We start from the raw sequence: 11150 nt of genomic DNA on the forward strand, positions 1-11150 counted from the left end.
ACCAGTATGTGAAAAAAGTGGAAGAGTTAGCAAGAAAAGAACTGTGACTCCAAAGAGCAGGGGTGCATGGCCAGGAGAATCCTGGAGATGTGCAGGATAGAGAAATGACAATGGAAGAAAAGTTTTACAGTCCGTTCACATTGCCTGAACAAGCAAGCTGAAATAGAATAGATGTCGTATTGCATTTTAACTAAAAAAAAAAAATAGCTACTTTCTAAGACAAAGGAATTCAGCTTTATTTACAAAATAAGTGCCACCTGAAAGGTTGGTGGTATCCATCAAACTTATTAAACATGGCAGGCATTAGACTTCTGACTGTTCCTTTGTTGCTTTTAGTTCTAGACAGAATGAGTCCTTGCGAGTTTCTTCTATGGTGAATATTAATAATAATGTCTCCTTCACAGTGACAACACAGGAATTGCAAAGATATTAGCAGAAGGTATTTACTACTTAATATTTTAAAAAATATGTGCATTCCTTCTTGTCTTATAGAACAGAGGATCTTCAGGGCTATTCTCAGATGTCGGTAGGCACATAGTGTGCTGGGATAGAGGTCCTGTACCAATGGCTCTGAATAGGATGGGCAGAAATTCAGATTTTGGATCATCTCACATATCTTGCTGATGGGTCAATCATCAGGCCACACTTTGAACATCAATGACAGGGCAGCATTGTTAAATCTTCCTAGGGGAAAAAAATGGGTCAAAAATGAAGGAAATTATTTGCATGTGGTCTCACAGGACTATGTGGACCCTAAGGCTCTGATGCTTTTTCTGCCTACAGGGAAGCTCCATTTTTCTTTGCCTTCTTGATGAACGTTGATGACAGTGCTAGCTTGGTTGCTATTTTGGTTTTTGTTTGGTTGTTGTCTGTTTATGTTTTAATTTTCATTACCTTGTGGGGGGGGCCAGGAGAAGAGAAGCACTGTCAGGCACAGTCAGGTTTTGTTCTTGGAGGGTTGGCTCAGAGCCAGGGTGTTTGGGTTCTATCAGAAATTGGAAAAAAGAAAAAAAAGGTGGTTGGGAACTCTTCGTGCTCATGCACATGGAACACTTCACTTGGGACACCCGATGTGTGGGGGTTTTCCTCACATGGCAAGCAATGAGTGTCCCTGCTAGGTGTCCCGTAATTCACTTCAGTTCTGACATGATCTACCGGAAGATCATGTCCGATCTCATGAGTTAAGGCCTTGGCCCAGAGACCACACACACACACACACACACACACACACACACACATACTCAGATGGAAACCACAAGCCCCAGCTGCTGACCTGTGCTCCTGAATGACCACCCACAATTCAGGATTTCCACTGCATCACTGCAGGCCTAGGGGCTGCACACATTGTTCTGCTCATAGCCCTTTGGTAAAATATGACACCACCTAAGCGTAAGAGGGCTTCAAGATGCAGTCCCCTGGTAGAGTGACACCCAGAGAAGGCCGTCCCTCAGGAAGGGCAACCCAGGTCTTTCAAAGCAGGACACTGACTGAAGGCGACTGTAGCTACTGAAGCCAATGGACCTAAACTCAAGCTCTGGGTGCCGCCTCTTTGACACCCTGGTTCTGTGGATTCTAAATCAACTTCTTCCCGGTGACATGGACCTAGTCAGGACATAGAAATTAGAACATTACGCCATCGCTCTCTACCCTTGGCACCTCTCTCCGGCCATCCTGAAGATACAGTCTCCTCAGCCTCAGTGTTTCTCTGGATGTTAGTAGCTGCTTTTACAAAACTCTGAGGATGATTCCCGTTGAGCAGGGGTTACATCCACCCACCCCATGTGTGGTTTCATCTGTGTTCTCTTAAATCAATCCTATGGTTAAATTCTAGATGTACTTCAATCATAAAAGTCATACCTAACTATAATAAATACTCAATACTAGCACACTATCAATGTTTTCATTTCAGTTGATACTGAGTGTTTCACCTATATGCTGAATTCTTCCTTATTTTTATGTCATTTTTACTCTTTTCAAATAATAAAAGCTAGCTGGGCACAGTGGTGCACGCCTGTAATCCCAGTGGCTCAGGAGGCTGAGGCAGGAGGATTTGGAGTTCAAAGCCAACCTCAGCAACTGTGAGGCACTAAGCAACTCAATGAGACTCTGTCTCTAAATAAAATACAAAATAGGGTTGAGAATATGGCTCAGTGGTCAAGTGTCCTGGGTTCAATTCCTGGTACCCCCCAAAATTAATAATAATACTAAAAATAAAACTGTCAAGTCAAAAACTCTCTCAACTTACTATTAACAAAATACAGACAACATTGAGTTATAACTATTGACATTTATGTTTTTAAAGAACTTTCTTAAGTTTTAGTTTGTGTGATATTCTTAAATGTTGAACTTAGTATTTTTAGTATCTCATTTTTAAATTTTTAATTTGTTTTAATTAGTTGTACATGGCAGTAGAATGCATTGATGTACTTTGATATATCATACACAGATGGAGTATAATTTCTCATTTTTCTGATTGTCCATGTTGTAGAATCACATTGATCCCATGCAGTCACATATATACATAAAGTAATAATGTCTGTTTCATTCTACTGCCCTTCCTATCCACATATCCCCTCCTCTCCCTTCACTCTCCTAGGCCTAATCTAAGGTAACTGGATTCTTCCCTAGTGCCTCTCCCCTTATTGTGAATTAACATCCACATATTAGAGAAAACATTTGGCCTTTGGTTTGGGGGGATTAGCTTATTTCACTTAGCATGATACTCTCCAACTCCATCCATTTACTGAAAAATGCCATAATTTCATTCTTCTTTAAAGCTGAGTCCATTGACTATATATACCACTTTTCTTTATCCATTCATCTATTGAAGGACATCTAGGTTGGTTCCATAGTTTAGCTATTGTGAATTGAACAGCTATCAACATTGATGTGGATGTGTCACTGCAGTGTGCTGATTTAAAGTCTTCTGGGTACAAACTGAGGAGTGTGATAGCTGGGTCAAATGGTGTTTCCATTTCGAGTTTTCTGAGTAATCTGAATACTGCTTTCCATAGTGGTTGCATCAATTTGCAGTCCCACCAACATGCACTTCAGATAAAGCATAGATCTCTAGGATATATAAAGAACTCAAAAAACTTAACACCCCAAATCAAATAACTCAATCAATAAATGGGCTAGGGAACTGAACAGACACCTCACAGAAGAAGAAATACAATTGATCCACAAATACATGAAAAAATGTTCAACATATCTAGCAATTAGAAAAACGCAAATCAAAGCTACACTAAGATTTCATCTCATTCCAGTCAGAATGGCAGTCATCAAGAATAGAGGCAACAATAAATGTTGGTGAGGAGGTAGGGGGAAAGTACACTCATACATTGTTGTGGGACTGCAAATTGGTGCAATCTCTCACTTTTATATGTGTGTTTAAATCCAGTGTTCTGGAGGTGCTGATAATGTAGAAATGTGTTCTCTAAAATCCTGTTCATGCAGGGTTCAGTTGCTGCTTGCTCCTGGAGGGCAGTATCCTCAAATCCATCTTCTGACAGTGATGTGAACTGTTGAGCCGTCTCCTCTGAGCCATGACTTTTCTCTGCCAGCCAGTGCTTTCCCTCCCTCTATGTTTATGTTTTCCCCATATTTATGTTCCCTTCTGACAATCTGTAGAAGCTGAGACCACCTCAACTTGACATGGAACAGAAAACACATCATTGGATGAGATGCATTTCCCAGATTACAGTGACTTTGCCATAAGATTTTATGTTTACCTTGTCTTAGTTCCAACTTTCTACATTTTACTCTAAAATGACTTCCAGCAAGTGCCGTTTATATGGTAAGGAATATAAGAAGAAAACATGCCCTCAAATTTTAATATGAGCAAGATTTCACAGGGGGTTTTATTTCCACCTGGGGATGAAGCGTAATAAAGAAGAAATGGCTCTAATGTTTATAGATTGCTTTCAACATACCAGGTGTTTCAGAGGATCTGGAGCTGTGTTTTGGCATTCCTAAAGAAATGTGTGCTTTTTCTTAGGTGGATATGCACAGCAGAGCACAAGTGAGCCCACTCACTAAACACACTAAGCGTGCAGGATACTTTCTCAGGTTAGTGCCACAGCCAGCAGGTCAGGGTGTCGGTATAATAAACAGCAATTTGTAAACTGCACAATGGCTTGATATGAAATTCTCATTCCTCCTGTGTCTGGTATGTGGAATACATATTAATAATAATGAGAGTGCCTTCTCTAGCAAGTATCTCCATCCTCCTGGAAGAGAGAGTGGAAGTTGGAGAAGCTGCCCTGAAGAGGCTCTGTTATCCCAGGAGGGGGTGGACTCTGAATCCAGCACCACTCCTCCTTCAGAACTGAGAAGAGATAATACTTCCCACGGATAACCTGCATTGGTGGCTTGTGCCCTAGGAGACTCTACCTTCAGGCAGGTCCTAATGAGACCCTAATGACACCTCACCCCTCTAGGGACTCCTCACTGGTTCCATGCCTCCCACCCTGCTCTCCCCAGCATCTCCACACCATGGAGTGTTTCTTGTAATCAGATGATTCCCACAGTCACTTCTTCCCACTTGAGATGACACAGAGGACCCAGATGACATTCAGGAGAAGCTGGACTGCAGAGGTGAATGTCAGGGCTTATCCATGGTCACATGGTCCTGCTTCCTGGCATGTTCCTCGTAACCATGGAAAGACTGGGATTCATGAGATTCAAACCATGTCAAGTATTTGGGGGTCTATAATGAGAGCTGCTGCTTCAGAGGTGTGCTCTGTGCCTGTCTCTGCTTCCTAACTGTGTGCCCTGCTGGGGATGAGGACAGAAATAGAAGAAGACAATTGCTTCGTCTTTTCTTCCCAGCAGGCATAGGCATGCTCAAAGTCTCATGACCCAGTGAGTCGTCAAGAGCTGCTAACTGGACTGAGCCCATCAGAGAATAGGACCTCATTCTCTGAGGATCTGCTGCATTTCAATCAGGAAAAGGGGAGGGGGATTCTGAAGCTACCAGAGAAACAGGAGCCTGTTCCAACCTTCAGCTGCTTCTCCTTCTGAGGTCCTTGAGCCCAACTGTGAGAGCTCCCCAGTTGCCTTATTTTATTTTACCATAAATTCTGCTTAGACACATTTCAAAGGCTAGTTTTTTTTCATTCTTATAGTTCAAGCACTAGTAAGGGAATTCACATCTCATAATACAAGCTGATTATTTTTCTGCTATGGAAATAGTGTATGGGAAAGTGAATGCTGACTTCTTTGACATATTTTTCCCAAATAATGTGAGTATGTACTTCATCCCTTGGCATTCCTGGGGATTGGTTCAAAACCCTCTGAGGATAATAAAATCTTCAGTTGCTTAGATCCCGTGTAGGAATGGAATAGCACTTACCTGTAACCTACATACATCCTTCCACGTTCTTTATGTCATCATTAGAGCACTTTAACGCCTGATACCATGTGAGTGCTACATAAGTAGTTGTTTAGTTGTTAATCTATTCTAATTAAGGAATAATGATAAGAAATTGCATCACCAGGTGCAGTAGTACATGCTTATAATCCTTGCCATTCAGGAGGCTGAGGCTAGAGGACTGTCCACACCTAGGAATTCAAAACCCAGCCCAGTCAACAAAGAGAGGGAGAGGGAGAGGGAGAGGGAGAGGGAGAGGGAGAGGGAGAGGGAGAGGGAGAGGGAGAGGGAGAGGGAGAGGGAGAGGGAGAGAGAGAGAGAGAGAGAGAGAGAGAGGAAGGAGGGAGGGAAAGAGGGAGGAAAAGTTTGTGTACGTTCAGAGCAGCTGCAATGTTTTTTTAGAATATCTTACTCTTGGTTGTTTGAATCTACAGATGGAAATCCTGCAGATGCAAAGGGCTAACTGGATAGAATTAGATTAATTTTGTTTTATGGAGTGGAAAAACAGCAGCAGGATAGCAATAAACTTATGAACATTGATGCTAAAAAACAATACATTATCTACAAAATTATCTAGTTGACTTATACTTTTATAATTATAATCACTTATACTTGTAAAACCTTTAAAGCACAATTGGCTTTAAAGAATAATGGCAAGCGGAGCAGATGGTTTTCTAGGACTACTGTGAATGTGGAGGCCATTCTTGTTAAGTTCGCACTGCCGTAGGCTTTCCAAGAAGTTGTTAAATATGGATGCTAATTGATCTTGGTTATTGAGTGTCCCCTGTATCCCAAGAATGTGTTCAGTGTTAACATATATTATCTCAATCTTCATTACTACTCTGTCAAAATATGTACTACTTTTCTTCTTCTAAGAAAAGGAGACCGGGGCTTGGAGAGGTTAAGAAACACACTCGAGGTCCTGTAACTAATAAATGAGTGTCTGAACCCTAGGCCCACATGCTTATGTTGCCATATGGCCTCCCACCTCTGCTCTCCAAATCCTGGGACTCTGGACACACACCACCAGCCCACACTTTCACTGCTATCTCTGGTGCATTCAGTGTTTTCTTTGTATGAGAACCTGGCTCAAGGGAGAGTGTGGGGAGCTCATTAAGGCTTTGTTTTCTCATATTTAATCAAATCAATATCCAAAAAATAAATAAACATTTATTAAACATCTATCATGTTTCAGGCATGAAGTATAGTCAAAAACATCATAATTATAGAATATACTAGGTCAAAAATACTTCTTCAATCTCAGGGTACATTTTAAGCACACATTTTGAAGAAATTAATTGTGAAGCACAGTTAGATAGTTCTTATTGGTCATTATGGAATCAAGAAAGAATGTGTCAGCATTCCAGATAAGTGGGTGGGCAGACAGTGTTACTCTTGTGGATTAAAAGACAGTATTTTCTGGGATTGCTTACAAGAAGTCAACCCGAATGCAGACTTCCTTTAAGAATCAAAATCCTCTAAGAAGCCACTAAGATATTGGAACTGTTGACAAGTCTCCAGAAATACTGTGGAAATAGATGCTGGGGAGGCAGAAAAGAGATTCCAAGAATGGAAAACTGTAGGAAAGAGAGGAGGAAAACTGAGAATGGAGAGAAGAGATGAGAAAAGAAGTCCAAAGAAGGAAGAAAACATCAGGATAAGGACAATAAAATGGTGTTGTACAAGAAGAGGCCCAGGGACACACAACCATCAGGAGACAGAGGAATCTTCCACTAATGAGTGCATTAGTTGAAGCATGTATTTCTTGTTACCATCCAGTACTTCAGTTCAGCTAAGGATTTAAAAATAGCTCTCATTTTAGGAATGTTAATCGATTCATGCCCAAAACATTAAAAAGGAGGTCATCAGCTCTTCGAATCTTGAGTTTTACTTTTTGGGACCCAGGCCCATCTAGTGCCAACAGGTTCTTTCAGGTGTAAAGAAATGATTTCAGTCTTGGGTATTTACTTTGAAACCATGGAGATGCCATAGAATTTATTAGTCATCAAATAATTTGCCAAGTTTTTAAATGACTAACTTGTACATATATATAAAGTACATAATTTTAGGCAAAAAATAATGCCTAAATGTTACATTTGGAACTGAGCCATATTCCATTTTTAAAGTCTCTCTTTCACTCTTTCAGTCCTTTGGCCAATTTAATTCATTTGAATTCAAGTCAGACATTTTTAGTAACGTGTAAAATTAAATAAGACATGGGATAGGAAAGGAAAAAAGTGAAGTGTGTTTCAAGTATTCAATGTTCAAACATCTTTGGAGATCCCACAGTTATTGTTACCAAACTTCAGAAAGTCTGCTCTATTTTTCCTGGGGAGGAATGCCCTTGGTGGGTACAATTACAGTAGACGAGATTTAAGCAAGACAGAAATTCCAGATCCCCTCCAAAGATGGTGCCACAAAACCATGCTTAAGAATTTGTACACGCATTTGTGTTTATTCATTTATTTGCTCACTCTGCCGACATTCACTAAGTGAGAATCACAAAATTGAGTACACATGTTCCTGGCTCCCCAGGAGTATGTTAACAATCCAGTACAGTAAAAGCAAGCAGATGTTCTCCCCAGATGACACCTGACCCTAAAGAATCTTCCTGTACATGTGGAGCCCTCCTTTCTTCTTGCCTCTCTGTTTGGCTTTTAAGGAGATTCATGCTTCGTAAATAGTGGGTTAAGTTCCTTTATGTAATCATTTGAAAAAATTACAAAAGGAAATAATGGGGGACTGAATAAGGAGATTGAGATTTTCAACACATCCAAGTTAATTTTTACAATGAGATATTTTCCATACACCTTATGTGTTTTCCAAATAAATTAAGAAGTTTCACCTAACACAGTAGGTTTTTTTTACATAGAATCCTAAAAGTAAATAAAAGCTCTATTGTATGTTATAAATTTATAATATTCATTTAAAGAATTGATTTGTGTTTTAGTGATGTAATAATTTATTGATAATACTTGTGAGTATCTTTTGTGCCACTAGAGAAGAATCCAGAAGGGGTGAGCTCAGGGCTCCAATGAGATGCTCAGAACGGCTTTCCCTGGGTTGCACTGCAATGAGTCCAAGTCTCTGTTCAGGACCTGGTCCTCAGTTTTAGATCCAGCTTTGGAAATATTGTTCACTGCACACCTTTCTCAGCTTCACCACACTCTCCAAACTAGAAAGAGAAGCATCAACAAGCCTGAATGGAATTAATTTACTTGAAAATTGTATCTGCAAAATCAGCCAAGTACTTTGCTGACCTCCACATTCTCTTTTTGTCAAAATCTCTACACAAGAAGGCAGTTGGGGTGGGGGGTGGGTAATGCGGAATGAACTCAGGGGCACTCAACCACTGAGTCACATCCCCAGCCCTATTTTGTACTTTATTTAGAGTCAGGGTCTCACTGAGTTGCTTAGCATCTTGCTTTTGCTGAGGCTGGCTTTGAATTCCCAATCCTCCTGCCTCAGCCTCCCCCAAACCACTTGAATTACAGGCATTATCTCTGCACAAGAAGGCAATTTAATACACAAAGACTGAGTGGTGAACACACAATCAGAGCAGAGAGTCTAGCTGGAGATGTCGCTGGGTAGGGCCATCCATCACTGACCATCTGGATGATAGCCACAGACCTGCCTGGAGGACAGCATCATCACACCAGCAGATAGACTTCCAGGGCAGCGTAAAGCAGTGCTCACAACTGCTGCCTCTTGGGGATCAGCTCCCTTCTTTATTCATGTGTCCCTGGGAACGATTACATTTGGGTTCCCTGCACCACAGTCACGTCCTCCTCCTCCCCGGCTGGGTGAAAGTGCATCAAAGAGTGCTCAGTGGACTTTGGGGTGCACACAGAGCTCCTGGTGACACATTTTATCACGTTGTCTTCCTTCTCATTCATTATGAGTGGATTTGCGTTTACTTCTCAACAGGAAGTGTTATTTCTATTATTTCGCTTTTTTTTTTAAGAACATCTCACTGATGTTGCCATTAATATTCATGACAGCTGGGCCAGGCTCTAATCAAAAGCAGCATCCCTCCTGACAGTGATCCTGGTGAAGGGTTTTCTTCAGAAGCAGCAGACACAAGTTCCATAGTTCAACCTCAGGTTAAATGCCAGATTTCTACATGACAAATTGAGGAAAATGTTACCCAGGACTTAAGCTCAAAAAATTAAATATTATTTGGCACATCACCAATTCACAGAAATACCAATTACCTGACTGATAATTTATTGCTATAGTCTATAAAATGACTGATTTACTGGGCTATCTTACTGCCAAATATTTTAATTAGCTATCTGCAAAGTACTTAGCAACTCTTACATTGCTAAAGTAAAGCAGAGTTAATGTTTTCATGAATAGTCATTTCTTCCCCTGTGAATTTTACCTGATATGAATGCTAAGCATGGCACAAATCGTATCAGTCCCACAACACATTGTCATTCTGGGCACGGCCTTGCCTTCTTCTACTCATAGAAGCAGAACTTGCTCTTTTGTTGTTAGAGGAGAGGTGAGTTACAAACAATGCACCATGAACAACTTCCTGAAGTGTCTCCACACACATCTGCACACTCTCCTAAACCTCCATTCTCTGCATGAGTGCCTGACCTCCTGCTCTCACAACCGTGCAATCAACATCCAGGCTCACCATACAAGGATGCTGGAACCTCTGAAAAATCCAATCCCTACAAATTTTATAGGCTGCTATTCAAAATAATTTTGATAATTCTGTACATGACTTGATCTGTAGATTAAATATCAAGTGATGAATTGGTTTACATTCATAACCTATTGCAAAATAAAGTTTGCCCCTAGGGTCCATATGTAGCAGATCCATTGATTTGCCCCAGGAATTAAACAACCACGTTATCATAAAAGATGCTTTTTATATTTTTGTTCCTCCTGCTTTGTAAATGGCACTAGAATGCAAAATAAAGATAACTACCAGTTCCCCTATCTGTCTAGCTTACAGAGAACCATTGTGGAATGATTTAGCTTCTGACTGGTTGGGATACACACACACACACACACACACACACACACACACACACACACAGCCTATTGGTTGGTTCTGTCTCTGGAGAACCCTGACTAATGCACTGGGTATGGATGGAAAGCCCCAAGCAGAGTTAACTGAATGGAAGGAAAATAATTTTAATAATAATATTCATAGCATCATGCCGAAGTGCTGACTCTGTGCCCTCTACCGCATGTCATCAGGTCCTTTACAGTGATAACCTCATTTACCATCATGGCAAATCCACTTCTCATTATCATCCCATTTTATGATGCAAACATCAAGCATATGGAAAATGTCAGACTCTCACTCAGTCTGGCTCCCAAACCTTCTCTACTTAACTAGACAATATATTACATCATTATCAACACTATCAGATGAAGAGTAAGACTACCGTATCCCAAGGAAGGACACGTTAGATGAACATGGGTTTCTTCCATCTTCTGTGTGCCATGAGGCCACCAGAAGAGGCAGAGGTTATGTGTGTGGAAGACTTCTTGCCTAGGCCCGTGAGTTCTGTGGGGCTGAGGTTCAGGCTTTTTGTAATTTATCCAGACTGAATATATAATTTGCAATTCCAATATCCCTACTCAGCATTAAATGGTGCTTTAGTTCCTGACGGATGTAGCATGTGCCTCAAAACATCTGCAGGGATGCATCCAAAAGGCAGGACAAGGTGAAGAGCATGACCCCACAGGTAGGTTGCAGAGGAAGGGAGATCCCCTGAGATGAGGCAAGCTACGGAAACCGCTGGGGCACAGAAAC

This window comes from Spermophilus citellus, assembly GCF_964194105.1.
Source record: "Spermophilus citellus genome assembly, chromosome: 3".
Classification (NCBI taxonomy): domain Eukaryota; kingdom Metazoa; phylum Chordata; class Mammalia; order Rodentia; family Sciuridae; genus Spermophilus; species Spermophilus citellus.